Source organism: Ornithorhynchus anatinus, chromosome 3 (assembly GCF_004115215.2).
Source record: "Ornithorhynchus anatinus isolate Pmale09 chromosome 3, mOrnAna1.pri.v4, whole genome shotgun sequence".
In the NCBI taxonomy this organism is placed as follows: domain Eukaryota; kingdom Metazoa; phylum Chordata; class Mammalia; order Monotremata; family Ornithorhynchidae; genus Ornithorhynchus; species Ornithorhynchus anatinus.
In genome coordinates this window covers 105,411,498-105,430,958 of record NC_041730.1, presented here as the reverse complement: position 1 = coordinate 105,430,958, position 19,461 = coordinate 105,411,498, and the positions used below count along the sequence as shown (strand labels likewise).

Sequence of the window (19,461 nt, the reverse complement as noted above, 5' to 3'; positions counted from 1 at the left end):
CATGTCTCCTCATATCCTAAACTCGTTAGAATAGTTATTCCTAAAGTTGATGAAGAAGAGGTTCTCTCTTCTGATTTTTTTATACATCTTTAAATCAATACAGTAGAATTAAGCTTCCTGATTACCAGGTCTTTTTATAGCCTTACTATTTCATAGTTTTTTTAAAGCATTCTGATTTTTAATAGGTATTTAAGATGCATGATTTTGCAACTTAGATTTGGGGCATATATATTTCCAGTATTTGTTTTCAGTATTTCAGCCTTTTTTTGAGTTACCATTAAAGCCTATCTTCCTTTCATTTTATTTTCCTTCTTACAGGAAGGATTGAAAAAAATGAGTTCAGTTACTCAACCATTTTAGGCTTATTAGTTTCATTACTCTTTTATTCATTGTTATTTGTTGGGGTCTGACAGAATATTCATTGAACAAAATACAAAAACAACAGACATTGTTCATCCTTGCAAAATCCCTCATTCTCTTTAACCACTGTCATTAGTTTACTTTGTCTTGTTTTATTTCTCTGGGAACCTTAACTGATGAATAACACTCCTGTTATAGTCCTTTCTCTCATCCATTCTTTTAAAGAGTACAACTTCATTTATTTTAGCAACATATTTATCAAGATAAATATTATTGGTTTATGAACAGTCTTTTTCACACACAGTATTTAAAATGAAGTTGTTCTAATATTTAGTTATTATTTAACTTTATTATTCACTGCTTCTTCCTATGCCCTTTCTTCCCCATTTATGCAACTACAAGAGAAGCAGCAAAAAAAAAAATTGCTTAAAGAACACAACAAGGCACAACTTGAAATGATACAATATAAATGTGGAGTGTGTATGAAAAGGGTACTAATTGCCTAAGGTGAGTTTGAATGGACTATGGTTATCATTGGGTTCACTCTTCTGATAGTCCTCTACCCAGTTGAAGGGGTTGATTTACGACCCATTAACATTCCATATCCTCTGAAGTTTCCTGCAGATCAAATCTTATTCATTTAGAACATCTGCTAATTATGTGGTGCAACCTGACACAGATGTGAGGGGAAGAAAAAGAGGAGAAATCCATGTAATTTCCCTGAAAACCTCACATACCCTTGAGACCCTCAAAATGCCATCTCCCGGCTCCTCAGGTTGATGTCATGTCTACCACTATAAGCCCTGGCTCCTCTGGAAGAGAGAGATAAAAAGCAGGGGTTCTTGGGGGATGTTGCGTCACTTCTCCTCTGGAATCCAGAGAGGAGATTGGGGGCTGGAGTGAATGAGAGGGAAGAAGAAGGAGAAAAAATGAGCTGCTGCTAGACGGCCACAAGTGGGGAATCGTGGAATGGCCCACCTTTCCTCTTTCCTGGCCCCATCTCCACTAGACAGGAGACTACACTGTTTAAACCACCTGAACAATGGTTTAACCACAGATATTAAGGTAGCCATTTATTAGATCATCTTGAAGGGTTTTACTTGATAAACAGGCCACAGGTCAAAATGTCACTAATCCTTTGTGGAACCAATGCACATTACAGGGAGGCTAAGTGATTTTAAATACTAGAGACATCATTGATTGAGCTCCCACTTACTGAGGTGAACTGTACTATGTGTTTGGGAAATACATCATAAAGATGTGAGTGACACATTCCCTGCCCATAAGGGATCTACACTTTAACTAGGAATCTTTGCTGAAGGAACAAACCCAATGCCCCACAAGCCCAGTGGTACCCAGGTAAGCCATGATATTCATTGTATTGCGCTTTCCTTTCCTTGCGTTTCATTCGCACTCTCCTCCCACTCAACTTGAAACTTGGGTCACTGTTTTTCCTGAACACCAGAATCATATTGGTGCCAGAAAACTCTAAACTTCCATCTACCCTGCTCCCCCACCTATATCTGAAACTCCCCATTCTTTTCTCCTCATTTCTGTCTCCCTTCTAGCATGCTATTCCCTTCCAGTCACTCAGTCAGGATCATCAAGATCATAAAATGGTGGGTTAGGATGAGGGAGGAGTAGTTTAAGTGGGCTGGTGGGATCCCTCCCCAGGCCTGCATGCTGTGGGTTCTGGAGGAGAGTAGAGGTGTTTCATCCTTAGGCCTCTTTGTACTGGGTCCACGTATGATGCCCCAAAGCTTTGAGATCCCATGCTGGAAGGGATACAAATAGTATGATAGGGCAGTGGAGGGAAGAGGAGGATTGACCAGCTGAACAAAAATGTCACTGGGCAGATTTGGATTTTGGGCAAGTGGTGCTGGGCAGCCAGGGAGAAGATAAAGGAGATGAATTAGGAGGACTAGTTATGATTAAGGGAGATGTCAATGAAAGGTGTTTGGGATAGAGTGGGGTAAATGAAGGCATGGAAGGAGGAAGATATGGTGGTTAAGGTGCAGAAAAAAAGAACATAATGAGTTCCCAGGCTGACAAGTGAGAGGAACTCATAGATTGTTTACTACAGATAGCAAATGAAAGTGTTTCTTTTCACCAGTAAGCATCTCCTACTTAAGATCTTATATATTCCAGACAATAGGGTAGACACAAGTAATCAGAATGGACACAGTCTTTACCTCTTTACTTTAAACCCTTATGTCACAAAACACTAATATGAAATACACATTGCAGCAAATAATAATACCACTGCTGTTTGTTAATTCAATCAATCAAATTTATTGAGTGCTTACTGCATGTAAAGCAATGTACTAAATGCTTGGGAGAGTAAAATATAACAGAGTTGGGACACACGTTCCCTACCCAAAAGGAACTTAGAGTCTAGAATGGGAGGCAGACATTAAGTAAATTATGGATACCTACATAAGTGCTGTGGACCTGAGGGTGGGGTGAATAAAGGATACAAATCCCAGTGCAAGAGTGCTGTAAAAGGCGAATGAGTAGGGGAAGGGTGGGCTTAGTCGGGGAAGGTCTCTTGGAAGAAAAGTAATTTTAATAAGGCTTTGAGGATAGAAGAGTGATGATCTGTCAGATATAGAGGAGGAGGGAGTTTCAGGCCAGAAGCAGGATCTGAGGCAGGATTACCACATTGATACACTCATCTTAACTCACCTAGATTACCGCATCAGCTCCTTGCTGATCTCCCAATCTCCTGACTCTCCCCACTCCTGTGCATACTTCACTTTCATTCATTCTTTCATTTATTCATTTATAGCACTGTACTAAGCTCTTGGAAAGTAAAATACAGCAATAAAGAGAGATAAATCCCTGCCCACAGTGGGCTTACAGTCTAGAGAGGGGAGAAAGACATCAAAACAAGTAAACAGGCATCAATAAAAATAAATAGAAGTATAGAAATATACATATATACAAAAATGTTGTGGGGTGGGGGAGCAAAGAGAGAAAGTCAGGGTGATGAGAAAGGGAGGGGGAGATGAGAAAAAGGGAGCTTAGTCTAGGAAGGCCTCTTGGAGAACATTTGCCTTCAGCAGGGCTTTGAAGTGGGGGAAGAGTGACTTTGACGGATTTGAGGAGGGAGGGCATACCAGGCCAGAGGTAGGACGTGGGCCAGGGGTTGGCGGTGAGACAGGCAAGATACCTGGATAATCCTTCTACAGAAATGTTCAGGAGTCATCCCCCTCCTCAAAAGCCTCCAGTAGTTGCCCATCCACTTCCATATTAAACAAAAACTCTTCACCACTTGTTTTAAAGTACTCCATCACCTTGCCCCCTCCTACGTGACCTTGCTACTCTCCTTCTACAACTAAGCTCTTTCATTTCACTCCTCTAATGCTAACTTTCTCACTGTGCCTCTTGCCACCAATCCCTATCCCACATCCTGCCTCTGGCCTGGAAAGCTCTCCCTCCACAAATCCAGCAGACAATAACTTTCCCCTGCTTCAAAGCCTTATTGATGGCACATCCCCAAGAGTCCTTCTTAGACTAAGCCCTCCCTTTTCTCTTCTCCCACTCCCTTCTTCATCGCCCTAACTTGCTCCCTTTGGTCTTCCCCCTCCAAGCCCCATTGCACTTATGTACACATCTGTAATTTTATTTTTTTGTATTGATGTCTGTCTCCCCTTTTCTAGACTATAAACTCCTTGTTGGCAGAGACTGTCTGCTAATTGTTGTATTGTGATAAAAATAATGATATTTTGTTAAGCGCTTACTATGTGCCAAGCACTGTTCTAAACACTGGAGTAGATACAATGTAATCAGGTTGTCCCAAATGGGACTCACATTCTTAATCCCCATTTTACAGATGAGGTAACTGAGGTACAGAGAAATTAAGTGACTTGACCAAAGTCACACAGCTGATTAGTGGTGGACCTGGGATTAGAACCCACAACCTCTGACTCCCAACCCCGTGATCTTGCCACTAAGTCAGGCTTCTTCTTGTACTCTCAGAGAAGCAGTGTGGTTTAGTGGAAAGAGCCTAGGCTTGAGAGTCAAAGGTCATGTCCCTGACTTTCTTCCTTTGCTCTTCCCCAACCTCCAAGCCCCACTGCACTTAAGTACATATCTGTAATTTTATTTATTTGTATTGATGTCTGTGTCCCCATTTTTGGAATGTGAGCTCATTGTGAACAGAGAATGTGACTTTTTGTTGCTGTACTCTCCCAAGCACTTAGTACAGTGCTCTGTATACAATAAACACTCAATAAATATGACTGACAATGAATGAATCTGAGCTCAGGCATGGCAGCAAGATATACAAGATCAAGTTATAGTTAATAGGCTGGTGTTAAAGAAGTGACATGAGCATGCTGGGTTGTGGTAGAATCAGGGAGGTAAGACTGGAGTGGCCAAGGTGGTTGAGTGCTTAAATCAATGGTAAGGAGTTTGTTTGATGTGGAGGTGGATGGGCAACCACTGGAAGTTCTTGAGAAGTCCAAAACCATGGGCTGAATTTTTTAAATGAAAATAATCCAGGTAGCAGAGTGAATTTGGACTAGAGTGGGAAGAGACATGAGCCAAGGTGGACAGCAAGTAGTCAGGGCAGAATAGCATAACAGCTTGGAATATCATAATGGCAGTTTGGATGGAGAGGAAAGGGCAGATTTTAGAAATACTGTGAAAGTAGAACTGACCAGATTTGGTGACAGATTGAATAACTGGGTTGAAAGAGAAATGAATCTATGATAATGCCAAGGTTATGGTCTTGTGAGATATGGAGGATGGTGGTGCTGTCTGTGATAGGAAAGTCATGGGGAGTACAGGTTGCTTACTATGTACTATAACAAGCACTGGGGTAAGTAGCAAGATAATCATATGGGATATTCCCCTGCCCCAAATGGGGGAGACAGTCCAAATTAGTGGAAATATAGGTGGAAAATAAGGCATAGAGAAGTTAAGTGACTTGACAAAGTTCACATATCAGGCAAGTGGAAGACCTGGGGCTAGAACCCAAATCTATTGATTCCTAGGCTTGTGTTCTTCCCACTAGGCCACTTTACTTACCCGAAATAGAACCACTTGAACCAGTACCTAATATTCCAGTAGCAGATCATCTGCTATTTCCCTTGCCTATTAATTCCCATCCATCACTATTAAGTCATTCAGTCAATGGTTCTTATTAAGTGCTTACTTTGGGCAGACTATGGCACTAAGCTCTTGGGAGAGTATAATAGAATCAGTAGACATTTTTCCCTGTCCACAAGGATCTTGCAGTCTAGAGGGGGAAACAGATATTAAAATGAATAATGGATATATACAAAAGTAATGTGGGGCACTTTATAAAATATTTTATCAAGTGTGTGGGTGATGCCAAAGGGAGAGGGAGTACAGAAAATGAGGAATTCGTTGAGGGAGGTTTCTTGGAAGAGCTGCACTCATTGTCTTGAACAAGGCAGCAAAACCCAGTAAAAAGAGCATTATGAAGGTGAGGAACAGGAGGCCTGGGTTTCTAAACCCAGCTCTCACACTGAGTGACATTGGGCAAGTCACTTAACCTTTCTGGGCTTTAGCTTCATTGTCTATAAAATGGAGATGAGATGTATTTTAAATCACACATGGAGCACAGTCTGTGTCCAATCTCATAACTTTGCACTTAGACTGTAAGCTTAAGGTAGGCAGGGAATGAATCTGTTTATTGTTTTATTATACTCTCCCAAGTGCTTAGGACAGTGCTGTGCAAACTGTAAGGACTCAATAAATACAATTGAATGGATACTCTAGTGTGTGCCATAATTATTATTCACATCCAAGTATTTAAGTATTCTAATATTTGCACATGTTTTAAGAGTTAGACAGTTAACAGATAGTCAGACTGAATGACATCTCCCACTTTAAGCTGCTAGTTGCCCACTAGTACAGAATTGCCCAATGATACAGGACCCAAGACATTTAACATCTCAAAGAGATAAGCACTGATCCACAGATGACATGCTTTTGAATCAACCCAGAGCTGACCACCAGAGGATTCTAAACCTTTACAAAACTTGAATCTGGTTCCAGCTGGGAATATAGATTAGAACACTGGAACTAACTTCTGGGCCCATAGTCTTTCCATCAGGCCAGGCTGTTAATATTGCTGGTGTAGCTGTCTTCTGCAACTGGAAAAGACATGAATGGGCTAGTATATAACCTCTACTGCCTTCAAACAAATTGCCAGCCTTAGTTGATTCTAAGAAGGGTTCTTGCTTTCTGTACATTTCTTATGGGTGTGCTTCTAGAGTAAATTTTTCAGCACAAAGGTGCAACTGTGGATAACAGACATCATGAATAACAAATGCAAAAGTGTGGCAAAGGGCAATCTTCCCATGCACAAAATGTGGGTGTGATTTATCCCATACATTCTCCAACGATCTATAATACTCACCCTCATAAATATCTCATCCTCAGAAGCAGCATCTTCTAAAGTGTATGACTCTGTTCTCTCACTTTTTCTGTCCTTTAGACTCCCTCTTTCACACAGATTGAAAGTGAGATTCTATCCATTTGGGCCTAAGGGTGTCAGAGGCTACATATAGCTGGTTTCAAATCTGTACCTTGATAACTTGATCTTTGCCAAGTCTCTTCTCAAAGAGAACAATTTCACCCCAATTTCCACAACGCTGATATTGTCTCTCAAAATTTGCTGCTACACTACATTAAGACTATATACCTTTAAATGCTGGCATTTGCCCTTCAATTAGACAACATTTATTAGTCCTCATTTCAGCAAACAACCTGGAAAATTCCCAGACGAACTTTCAATCCAAGTTGTAAAAATCTCAACAAATTTCACCAAAACCTGTCAAGGGCAAACAATGTTTTCTAGGCCACTTTTTATTTTTCATGCTTATTTCTTCTGGGACACAAAAACTTTAGTAACTAAATTCACCTTAATTTTATAGACTCTGTATCTAATTATGTAGCAATCATATTCCATCAAAAAATAGATTTGAACAATAATAAGTGTTTAGCCTTCAGCTAAAACATGATTTTTATTTTGTTATCCAACTAAAATAGTTTAGCACACGTTCCCAATCATAACATTTGTACTTAAGTTACATTAAAAATCCTTCTTCCAGTCTGTTTTGCCCATACAGGGAATTGAAATGATATATTTCTATATATAGGTCAATGTGGCCACTAATAGAAGCAACACAAATATCTCCATATCACAAGATGTTGGAACTTGTCAGGTTTTATTTATCACCAGGACTGTCAATGCCATCATGATCTTCACCTGTACTTCATTTTCTTTCCCCTGCTAAAGTCTGATCCAGTCACACTTCACTGTGCTACGGGGTTGTAATGGTATGTTGGTTGAGCCTACGTCATCAGTGGTCAAGTTTCTGATGTGAGAACTACTCTGATCATCTCAAGCGATGGGCAGGCTCAACAAGGATCCAGCAAGAAGATACCTGGCTGATGAGGGGAGTGAGGACTACATCGGTTACTGATACATGCCTGTTAGTCTAACACACACTGTCACAGCATTGGCACTATATTGGCGTGAATTTGGTCAGCATGGTTCTATAGATGGACATTGTGCTTACACTCCACCAGTAGCTTGTTTGTTTTTGTGCTCCAGCAAGAACGAAGGAGTATGAATGTTAGCTCACAAACCACTAATATTTTAAATAAATTACTTTCACACAGGCTCTTGAACCTGTAATTTTGTGACCAAACTGAGATTTGTCTATCATTTATGGTGGTATACTACACAGCGTGGCTCAGTGGAAAGAGCACGGACTTGGGAGTCAGCGGTCAGGGGTTCGAATTCCGGCTCTGCCACTTGTCAGCGGTGTGACTGTGGGTGTCACTTAACTTCTCTGTGCCTCAGTTACCTCATCTGTAAAATGGGGATTAAGATTGTGAGGCTCACGCAGGACAAGCTGATTACCCTGTATCTACCCCAGCGCTTAGAAGAGTGCTCTGCACATAGTAAGCGCTTAACAAATACCAACATTATTTTTATTATTATTACCCCTTCATGCTCAGAGCCTCTTTGTCATCACTCTTCCCTATGACACAGGATCTGTCTTCTGTTTCTTCATCAAAATTATTTAAGACTTCTCCATTAGACTGATCAGGCAATCATAGTTTTGTCATTTTATTCTAATATCCCAAGAAAGGTTTTCCATATGTGCATGACTGCTATGTATACTTTTGATAACCAGGCTATGAACGTCACTTCTATTTGTCTGTATCCCTCTCCATTTGAAATTTCCTCAAGACCAGGGATGATGTCTACTCTCAACCTTTGTAATTACTCTCAGCACCTAGAATAATGCTCTAAGGAAGGCATTTAATGCTGCTGCTAATAGGTAGTCCTTGGCTATACATAGTTCATATGCTGTATAATCAAAAATCCAAATTGTTTGTTGCCCATTACCTCCTTACAATTCCAAAATTAATTGGATGCACAATGTCCATCTATAGAACCATGCTGACCAAATTCACGCCAATATAGTGCCATTGCTGTGACAGTGTGTGTTAGACTAACAGGCACGTATCAGTAACCGATGTAGTCCTCACTCCCCTCATTTGTTCTAGTTACAACTTGAGTTTCACTGAAAATAGAAAAACTTTGTTTTCCATACATTAAAATTAGCAAAGTGGTCTTTTTCTTGGGTGTCTTGAATTGAGGCCCAAAGTGGCCTAGTGGAAAGGGCACAGGCCTTGGAGAAAGAAGACCTGGGTTCTAATCTTGGTTCTATCAGATGCCTGCCGGGTGATCTTGAGCAAGTCACTTAATGTCTCTGTGTCTCAGTTTCCTCATCCTGTAAAATGGATCCCCATTTTACAATTCCTGTTCTCCCTACCAGTTAGACTTGAGTCACATGTGGGATGGGGACTGTGTGTCCAACGTGATTTTCTTGTATCTACTGTAGTGCTTAGTATAAGGGTTGGCACATAGTAAGAACTTAAATACATCATTAGTATTATTTTCATCACCATCACTACAAGTAATAACCACTGACAAGATAAAGGCTCAGTGACATGAAGCAGGAGAGGTAGCTCAAAGTGTTGGATTTCTAAGTTTTCCTCTGCCAAACTGACAAAGCTCAATCACTTAGCCTGATTTATTATTATTCTGCAACTACAAGTAGTAATAATAATAATAATAAAGTGGAATTTTCTAAGTTTTTACTTTGGGCCAAACACTGGGATAGATTCAAGATAATTAGATTGGAAACAGTTCCCATCTCACATAAGGCTCATAGTCTAAGGAGAAGGAATCAATCAACCAATGGTATTTATTGAGTGCTTACTCCCCCCTCCCAGCCCCACATATGGGGGGGATATATTATGCCACCAATATTGATCATAGTTACATATCTGTAATTTATTTATATTAATGTCTGCCTCCCCCTCCAGGCTGTAAGCTCATTGTGGGCAGGGAATAGGTCTGTTTATTGTTATATTGTATACTCCCAAGTGCTTAGTACAGTGCTCTGCACCGAGTAATCACTCAAATATGACTGACTGACTATGTGCAGAGCACTATACTAAGTGCTGGGGAGAGTACAGTAAAACAGAATTAGTGGGTATGTTCCCTGCCCATAACAAGTTTACAGGTATTAATCCATATTATATAAATTAAGAAACTGAGGCCCAAAGAAGTTAAGGGATTTGCCCAATGTCACAGAGCAGATAATGGCAGAGCCAGAATTAGAACCCAGATCCTCTGACTCCCAGTTTTAAACTCTTACCACTAGGCCATGATGCTTCTCACATCTGCAGCACGTGGCTCAGTGGCAAGAGCCCGGGCTTGGGAGTCAGAGGTCGTGGGTTCTAATCCTGGCTCTGCTGCTTGTAAGCTGTGTGACTTTGGGTAAGTCACTTAACTTCTCTGTGCCTCAGTTCCCTCATCTGTAAAATGTGGATTAAGACTGTGAGCCCCACATGGGACAACCTGATCACCTTGTATCACCCCCCGGCGCTTAGAACAGTGCTTTGCACACAGTAAGAGCTTAACAAATACCATCATTATTATAATCTGCAATTTGAAGCTAGTTAAAGAGCCTGCTCACATAAAATTTTAGGAATAAGACAAGACTAAGTCCCTATCATCTTTGAAGAATTCCTTGGTTATACAAAATAGAACTGTATCATTTTCTGGAGTTTGGAAAAAAACTAGTCTCAATTTTGGTCAAGTAGGCTGTAATAAAAAAAGGCAGCAAAGAAAAGGAAAAATAATTTGAGATAGACCACTCATCAAGAACCTCCAGTTGCCCACCCACTTCCACATCAAATATAAACCTCTTACCATTGATTTTCAAGCACTCAGCTTGCCCCCTCCTACCATACCTCACATCTCCTACTATAGCAAAGCTTATTTATATCACTCCTCTTGAGCCAGCTTTCTCAGTGTGCTCCCATCTTGTCTGACCTGCTGCCGATCTTTTTCCCACATCTTCCCTATGGTCTGGAACTCCCTCCACACTCATATACCCAAAAACTACAACTCTAACCATCTTCAAAGCCTTACTGAGGTCACATCTCCTTCAAGAGGCTTTCCCGGATTAAGCCCTCTTTTCCGCAGTTCCTTTTCCCTTCTATGTCACTATACACTGGTGTTTGCCCCACCCTCATACCCACAGCACTTATATCTTATCAATAGTACTTAGTGATTACTATTACTACCACTAATAATAATAATAATTATGGTATTTGTATAATTCTATGTGCCAAGCACTGTTCTAAGTACTGGGGTAGATACAAGGTAATCAGTTTACATCATGTGGGCTCACAGTCCTAACCTCCATTTTACAGATGAGAGAATTGGGGTACAGGGAAGTTAAGTGGCTTGCCCAAGGTTACACAGATGAGAAGTGGAGGAGTCAGGATTAGAACTCACACCCTATGAGTCCCAAGCCCGTGTTTTTTCCACTAAGCCATTCTGTTTCCCTCGTCAGAGCACTAGACTAAGAACTATGTACATATCTATGAACTATTGATTTACATTAATATCTGTCTTCCCCTCTATACTGTAAGATCATTATGGGTAGGGACTTATCTACTAACTCTGTTGTAGAGTATTCTCCCAAGTGTTTAATTCAAAGCCCTGAACATATTAAACACACAATAAATAGTACTGATTGATTGATTGTCAAAGGAAGTAAAGGGGAAAAAGGAGAGGGGGAAAAGATGAAAAAAAGGAAAAGGGGAGAGAGGAAAAACATAGAAGAAAATGAGAGCTAGGTTAAGGTTTTTGGTGGTGGGGTCCACTTCTCTGACTTCTCTTTTATGTTCCAAGTGTCTAATGTAGTGTTCATCAAGTCTCAGAGCCCAATAAATCCTGAAAGATACCTTCCTTGACTCTATCTTAACACTGCGGTTGGTCATCCACCATCTTTTCCTTTGTCTGCTTAGACCAATTGACAGAACTCTCCAGCACTCTCAAGGCCCAACATGACCACAGGCTTCCTGTTGCCTAGAGCACAACTTTGGTGCTCTCAATACTCAGAACATGATGGAGAGTCCTGCTGGCAGGACCACATAAGAAGGAATGTGGTTTCCAAGTCTCTGACAGTGCAACTGTCACTACCAGTTGAAGTATCCAGGATTTTGCCTGCAAAGAAAAGTCACATCCCATATTGGAAAATCTGGACATTAGACAGAAATGACTGTTCTGACCACCATAATGACAGCAACTTGGGCTATTGCTTCTAGTGAAAACAAGTCTCTTCCTCCACGCCTAACAGACCCTGATGCCATGGTAACCAACACTGCTAGTTCCTACCCACCTGCCTTTAGAAAGCAGGAGAAGCAATGCATTTAACTGGAGGCTTTTGTGTGGTAAAATAGAGCCCTAAAATGTCATCCCATCTGTCCAAAGGACATCTATTCACATTACTACTGGATGACTTGATGCAAAGATAATGGAACTTAATAAAAATAAAGGGAATTTGAATGTGAATATAGACTATGTTGCAAACACTGCACACTTGCAGATTGTTCATTAGAACAAAGAAAAACCCAGTCTTTATGACAAGCTTATGCTACATTTCAGAGAGAAGGTATGACAAAAGAATATGTTTGACAAAATCTTTTCACCAGAATTTAGGAAACCAATTATATTCCTAATCTTCCAAGATATTTTTCAGAATCCTCAATAATGTTTTCATTTTTGAATTAGGGAAAAAAATCTATTTTTCTTTTGTGCAAGGAAATGGGTAATGTAATCACTAATTATAAATTGCTTTGAAAATAGCACAAAACAGATACTTAATATGATTTTGATAGAGTAAAAGAGTGCATTAAAGTTAGTGTGCTGCTTTCTGTTCAAGATGAAACATTGAAGCATAAATTAAACATTCATTTTATCACATCCAATTAATGCAACTCTTTAGTGTTTAACTTGACTAGCATCCTGTTCTACCTAGAACAGAGGGATCCAAACCCTGGGCAGTCTCAGAGTAGGTTGCAGAAAAAAAGAAAATCAAAAAATGTATCCAGTTACTCTAAATATAAACCCACTATTCTATTGAATGTAGGAAACATATCCAGAAACCACCTTTTTCTCCTCATCTAAACTATCATGCTTACTCAACCATTGCTGCATCAAACATAAACTCCTGATCATTGGCTTTAAGGCACTCAATCAGCTCTCCCCCTCCTATCTTACCTTGCTGATCTCTTACTTCAGCCCAACACACACAATACCCTCCTCTAATGCTAACCCATTCTTTGTACCTCAATTTTATCTACCCCATTGACAACTTCTTGTCTACATCTTCCCTCTAACTCACTCTTACTTCATATCATTTTGATACAACTCTCCCTGCCTTCCAAGTCCTCCTAAAATTAAACCTTCATGAGGCCTTCACTTAGTAATCCCTCATTTCCCCTGTCCACCCTCCCTTCTGTGTCACCTTAAGCACCCCACCCTCAGCCACACAGCACTTATGAACTTATTCATAATTTATTTTAATGTCTGTCATTCATTCAATTGTATTTATCGAGCATTTACTGTGTGCAGAACACTGTACTAAGCATTGGAAAGTACAATTTGGCAACAAATGGAGATAATCCCTACCCAACAATGGCTCATAGATGGTAAGCTCATGTGGAAAGGGATGGTCTGAGTCCATCAGCTCTATTGTACTGTCCTTTCCCAAGCATTTAGTCCTCTAGACCATAAGCTCATTGTGGGCAGAGATTGTTTCTGTTACACTGATACATTCTACTCTTCCAAGTGCTTGGTAGAGTGCCCTGAATACAATAGGTTCTCAATAAATACAATTGAATGGTTGATTTAGTACAGTTCTCTGCACACAGTGAGTGCTTAATAAATACCATTGATTGATTAGCATTTGCAATATAAGAAGGCAGGCCTCATAGGAGAGGTGAAGAAAAAATAATGAAGGCTAGTATGCATCTGCCATTTGCTATTTTTCTTGTTATTTCCTTAGGAACATGATAGTCAATATTTATGGATTGGGTTGCAGCTCTACATGAAAACAAAACCAGCAAAAAAGAGGATGCTAACATCATGCCGTGGGGGAAAAACAGGCCCTCTGCTCTTCTACTGTATTTCTAATCTTGATTCCTTGCACTTGTGAATTGTGTTTCCTATTAGACTCCATTTCTACACAGACGAGGGCCAGTGAGTATCATCAACCAGACAGATGCTTCTCAAGGTGAATATGAAACGCCTGGAACGAGGAATGGAAAAGGAAGAAAATAACAGTTTTGACAACAAAGTCAATTCTTGGCAATTTCCCCATGAGGCATATTGTTCCAGGGAATTTGTTGTTAAGGCATTAAAGAAACTTCCCAGATTAAATTTATTTTCAAATATCATATAAAGCCATACTTGTCTATTCCTCCTTCTCCTACCCTCAATCTCATAAATTTACAACCACCTGTCAATGAAAGATTGCATGCTGTCACCCTTTCTGAAACAATCTTTCAGATTATCAATCATAGTTATTGAGCACTTACTATGTGCAGAGCACTGAACTAAGCAGTTGGGAGAGTACAGAGAAGCAGCGTGGCTCAGTGGAAAGAGCACGGGCTTTGGAGTCAGAGGTCATGAGTTCAAATCCCAGATCTGCCACTTGTCAGCTGTGTGACTGTGGGCAAGTCACTTAACTTTCTCTGTGCCTCAGTTACCTCATCTGTAAAATGGGGATTAAGACTGTAAGCCCCACATGGGACAACCTGATTCCCCTGTGTCTACCCCAGCGCTTAGAACAGTGCTCTGCACATAGTAAGCGCTTAACAAATACCAACATTATTAGTACAATGCAACAGATTAGCAGACACAATCCCTGCCCATAACGAGTTTATGTGCTCACTATGCATGTACTCTCACTGGATTTGGTTAAAAAAAACAAAAAAACAAAACCTTAGAATTTCTATTTCTGTCCAAGTAAAAAGTGTTGTTTTCTCCATTGATCACATCTTCCATCCCCCCGACCCCCGTCTGCTTCCAGCCTGATTCCTACCAAGCAGTAAACACGGAATCATCTACTTTTAGGAAGAGATTTAAGAACGTTTGTATGGATAGAGTTAAAAGTCAAATCCTGAGTTTTGAGAAGTAGCCTAATCTGTATTTGCAAAAATGTGTTTAGAGATTTAGGCCAGATTTCATAGAGATGAGCTATCACTCTTGAAATCAAAAAGGAAAGTATCATACAATGTAACAAAGTGAGAAATAGCCAAGTGCCAATACGCCAGATCAGATAATCCTCTCCTATCAAGGGCAGCAAAGTTCAAAATCTGTGATATCAGACCTCATTATCAGAAATATCCACCCCCATTATCTTGATCCCTCATGATCCAATTCCACGGTCACAGGCTTATAGGTTTCAGTAACTTTCTCAGTTGAAGCTGAAGCTGGAAATAGTGTCCTCATTAATAAATGATCTACTGTGTAAGGGCATGCCAGCAAGTACCACTAAGTGAACTCCAGAGCTTCTTTAGTAGTAAATGCATTTCTCTGCTTCTTCGCTTCACAGAAATAACTGAGATTTGAGTTAGATTTTTAATCACATAATGCAGACCTGGGAGAAGGACATAGCCTCAAAGGAAGCTAAATTTTAAGGTGTCCAAGGCACATGGGGGATAATAATGTCTTGGTTTATATAACTAATGTCTGGTAAGTACAGATTCCTTTCAATCAACTCATTTATGCTTTCAGAGAGAACTTCCTCTTATGTTCCAAGTCTTAAAGCAGTCCTATAAGTTATTAGATTCCATGGTTCGAGACTCTGATCAGAGTGAGGGCAAAGGGAAACTATATTCAGTTTTTTAGAAAAAAAAAATTGAAACTCTGACCTCTATCACACACACATCAGAGAAACAGTGTGGCTTAGTGGAAAGAGCCTTGGCTTGGGAGTCAGAGGTGATGGGTTCTAATCCCGGCTCTGCTGCTTGTCAGCTGTGTGACCATGGGTAAGTCATTTAACTTCTCTGTGCCTCAGTTACCTCATCTGTAAAATGGAGATGAAGACTGTGAGCCCTAATTGGGACAATCTGATTACCTTGTATTTTGCCCAGCGCTTAGAACAGTGCTTGGCACACAGTAAACACTTAGCAAATATTGACATTATTATTATCATAATAATGACAATAATAATAGTTGATTTTGTTAAGTGTTTACTATGTGCCAAAAAGAGTTCTAAGCACCGGGGTAGATACATGATCATCAGGTCCTGTGTGGAACTTACAGTCTAAGAAGGAGGGATAACAGGTACTGAACTTCCATTTTGTAGATGAGGAACTAAGGCACAGAGAATTTAAGTGACTTGCCCAAGGTGGCATTGTAAGCTAATGGCAATGGCAGGAGTAGAACCCAGGTCCTCTGCCTCCCAGGCCCATGCTCTTTCCAAAAGTCCATGTTGATTCTCTATTGTGGTGATTCTCAATTCCTGAGATACCAGTAAGTATGGGAGAAAGGTCATTTGATGTTTGAAATTATTTGAGAACTCAGAGAATCATTAAATCAAATCAACCCTATTTATCGAGCCCTTACTATGTGCAGAGCACTGTATTAAGCTCTTGGAGAGTACAGTATAACAGAGTGGGCATACATGTTCCCCTTCCACAACCAACTTACACTATAATGGACAAGACGGACATTAATATGAATAAATTATGGATAGACAATAAGTGCTGTGGGGTTGAAGGAGGGGTGACTAAAGGGAGAAAATCCAAGCACAGGTGTGATGCAGAAGGGAGTGGGAGAATAGGAAATGAGTGACTAGTCAAGGAAGGCCTCTTGGAAGATATGAGCCTTCAAAATGGCTTTGGAGGTGGAACAGTGATTGTCTATGTGATATGAAGATGGAGGGCATTCCAGGCCAGATGCAGTATGTGGACAAGAGGCCACTTGCAAGATAGATGAGATAGAGGTACAACGAGTAGGTGGCACTGGAGAAGCTAGATGTGTGGGCTTGGTTGTAGTAGGAAATCAGGGAAGTGAGATAGGAGGGGACAAAGTGCCTTAAGGTAAATGATGAGTTCCTATTTAATGCAGAGTGGATGGCAATCACTGGAGGTTCTTAAGGAGTGGGGAAGCATGGACAGAGCTTTTTTGTAGAAAAATGACCCAAGCAGCAGAGAGAAGTTTGGAGTGGAGTAGGGAAAGAAAAAGGAGGCAGGGAGGACAGCAAGGAGGCTGATGCAGTAAACAGGGCAGATATGATAAGTGCTTGACTAATGTGGTAGTAAATTGGATGGAAAGTAAAGGGCAGATTTTAGTGATTTTAGTGACTGAACTGTCAGGATATGGTGACACAATATGTGAGTTGAGAGAGAGAGATGAATCGAGGGTAATGCCAAGGTTATGGGCCTGTGAGACAAGGAAGATGGCGGTGCTGTATATAGTGACAGGAAAATCAGGGAGAGGACAGAATTTGGGTGGGAAGATAAGGGGGTCTGTTTTGGACATGTTAAATTTGAGGTGTTGGTGACACATCCAAGTAGAGATGTCCAGAAGGCAGGAGAAAATATGAGACTATGGAGAAGGAGAGGCATAAGGGCTGGAAGTAACAGATTTGGGAATCAACCACATAGAGATGGTAGTTGAAGCCCTAGGAGCAAATGAGCTCTCCAAATGAATGGCTGTAGATGGAGAATTGAAGGGGAGCCAAAACTGAGCCTTGAGGAACCCCTACTCTCAAAGGATGAGAGGCAGAGAAGGAGCCAGCAAAAGAGACTGAGAATGAGCAACTGGAGATATTGGAGAAGAACCAGGAGAGGAAACTCTCAGTGAGGTCAATGTTGGATAATGTTTCCAGGAGAAGGGGGCAGTAGACAGTGCGAAAGATAGATGAGAGGTTGAGAAATATTAAGGTTAGGGTCAAAGAGGATTAGGAATTGGTAAGAAACTTATCTTTGAGAAGGCAATTTATGTGGAGTTAAGATGCAGAAGTCAGATTGGAGGGGTCAAGGAGAGAATTGGAGGACAGGAACTAGAAACGGCAGGTGTAAATCACTGTCTCAAGGAGTTTGATGAAGAATGGTAGGAGAGATATGGGATAGGAAGCAGCATGGTGTAGTGGATAAAGCATAGGCTGGGAGTCAGAAGGTCATGGGTTCTAATTCCGGCTCCACCACTTGTCTGCTGTGTGGCCTTGGGCAAGTCACTTAACTTCCCTATGCCTCAGTTACCTCATCTGTAAAATGGGAATTAAGACTATGAGACATGGATATTGTACACCCTGATTGCTTGTATCCACTCTACCGTTTAGTACAGTGCCTGGCACATAGTAAGCACTTAACAAAATACAATAACAACTGTAGGGAGCCTTGGAGTTAAAGGAGGTTTTTTTTTAAGTATAGGGGACACATTAGCATCTTTGAAAGCAATGAGGGAAAAGCCAGTGGAGAATGAACAGTTGAAGACAGCAGTCAGGGATGGAAGAAGGGAGGGGGCAAGTACTTTGATGAGGTGCATTACGATGGGGTCAGTCATGTAGGGGGAAGGGCTCAATTTTGAGAGAAGGTAGGAGATCTGTTTAAGATACTGCTGAGAAAGATGGGAGAGTTGAAGAGGAGGGGGGGCTGGAGAGGAGCAGAGGAGATTTTAGGGAGATCATACCTGATGGTTATAATTCAGAGACTAAAGGAAGGCATGAAAGTCCCTCAAAAATGCACTTCTAAATTTGCTAGACTATTTTAGCCTTTTGAAGAGTCCATAGAAGGAAATATTGATATGGATATAGATCACAAATCGGAAAATGATAATAATAGTTATCCCCAATCATCAAGTAAAAATATGAGCACCCACAGAGATGTCATCTATCTTCCAATAGCTATACAGCAAGTCAGGAGCAATTCCCGCAGGTAAGCCAATTGCAACCTGGATTTGCAATCCAGATCAATGACTGACCAAAGTATTTATTGATACTGACTTAAAAAGGTGATAGTGCCTAATTTGAAACAAAGACAGTTTACCAGTTGAAGAACTGGTGGAATAGCAAAAATAATCTGATGAACAAAAAACACAAATTTGAAACTAAGGGATAATTTGGATAAATATTTGGGACTTCATATTAACACTTTGTATTTGAAATTACTCTAAAAATAGAATATAATTTACACTAATAAACTTTCAAACATTCTTCATTGGATCCCCTGCTGTTCTAATCAAGGGAGCCAGAACTTAAAAAAAGAATGAAAATAAATCAAGGATCCAGGTATTCTAATTGTGGAATTAACAGAACCTCTGAAGGAATTTCCACTGTCATTTACTCTAATTATTCCCAGTAGTTTTGAGATCAAATTAAAAGAGTCCCTGAAGAAAAACTCTTTAGCTTCACACCTTGAATTTTCCAAAATAAGGATAGTAAGAGAGTACAATAAGGCATAACAAAAATATGATCATCTAAAAATCAATTTAATAATATGTAGTGGGTGGTGAACTTTCCTAGATAACCCAAGTTATCTGATAATGAGTGATAAATTGCTTTATATCTTTCTTTACACATTTTTCCTTTCATTTACTCTTCTATCTTTGCAAAGAATATAGTTATTGAATCTGGAAAGTCTAAGGTGACAACTAAAAATTAAAAAAAAGTGTTAATCTTCAAAAGTAACAACTAAAATATTCTAGGAAAGGTCAGTACTTACTAGAAGGTA

At 40.2% G+C, this 19,461-nt stretch overlaps 1 long non-coding RNA gene across 1 annotated transcript in view; it reads left to right on the top strand.

The window, feature by feature from the left end:
- The window catches only part of LOC120638256, a 42,953-nt gene extending 28,778 nt beyond the window's left edge, over positions 1 to 14,175 (top strand). Inside the window, exon 2 of the long non-coding RNA XR_005659823.1 lies at positions 13,952 to 14,175. This is a non-coding gene — a long non-coding RNA (uncharacterized LOC120638256). The remainder of the gene's footprint in view (positions 1 to 13,951) is intronic.
- Positions 14,176 to 19,461: the final 5,286 nt, after the last annotated feature.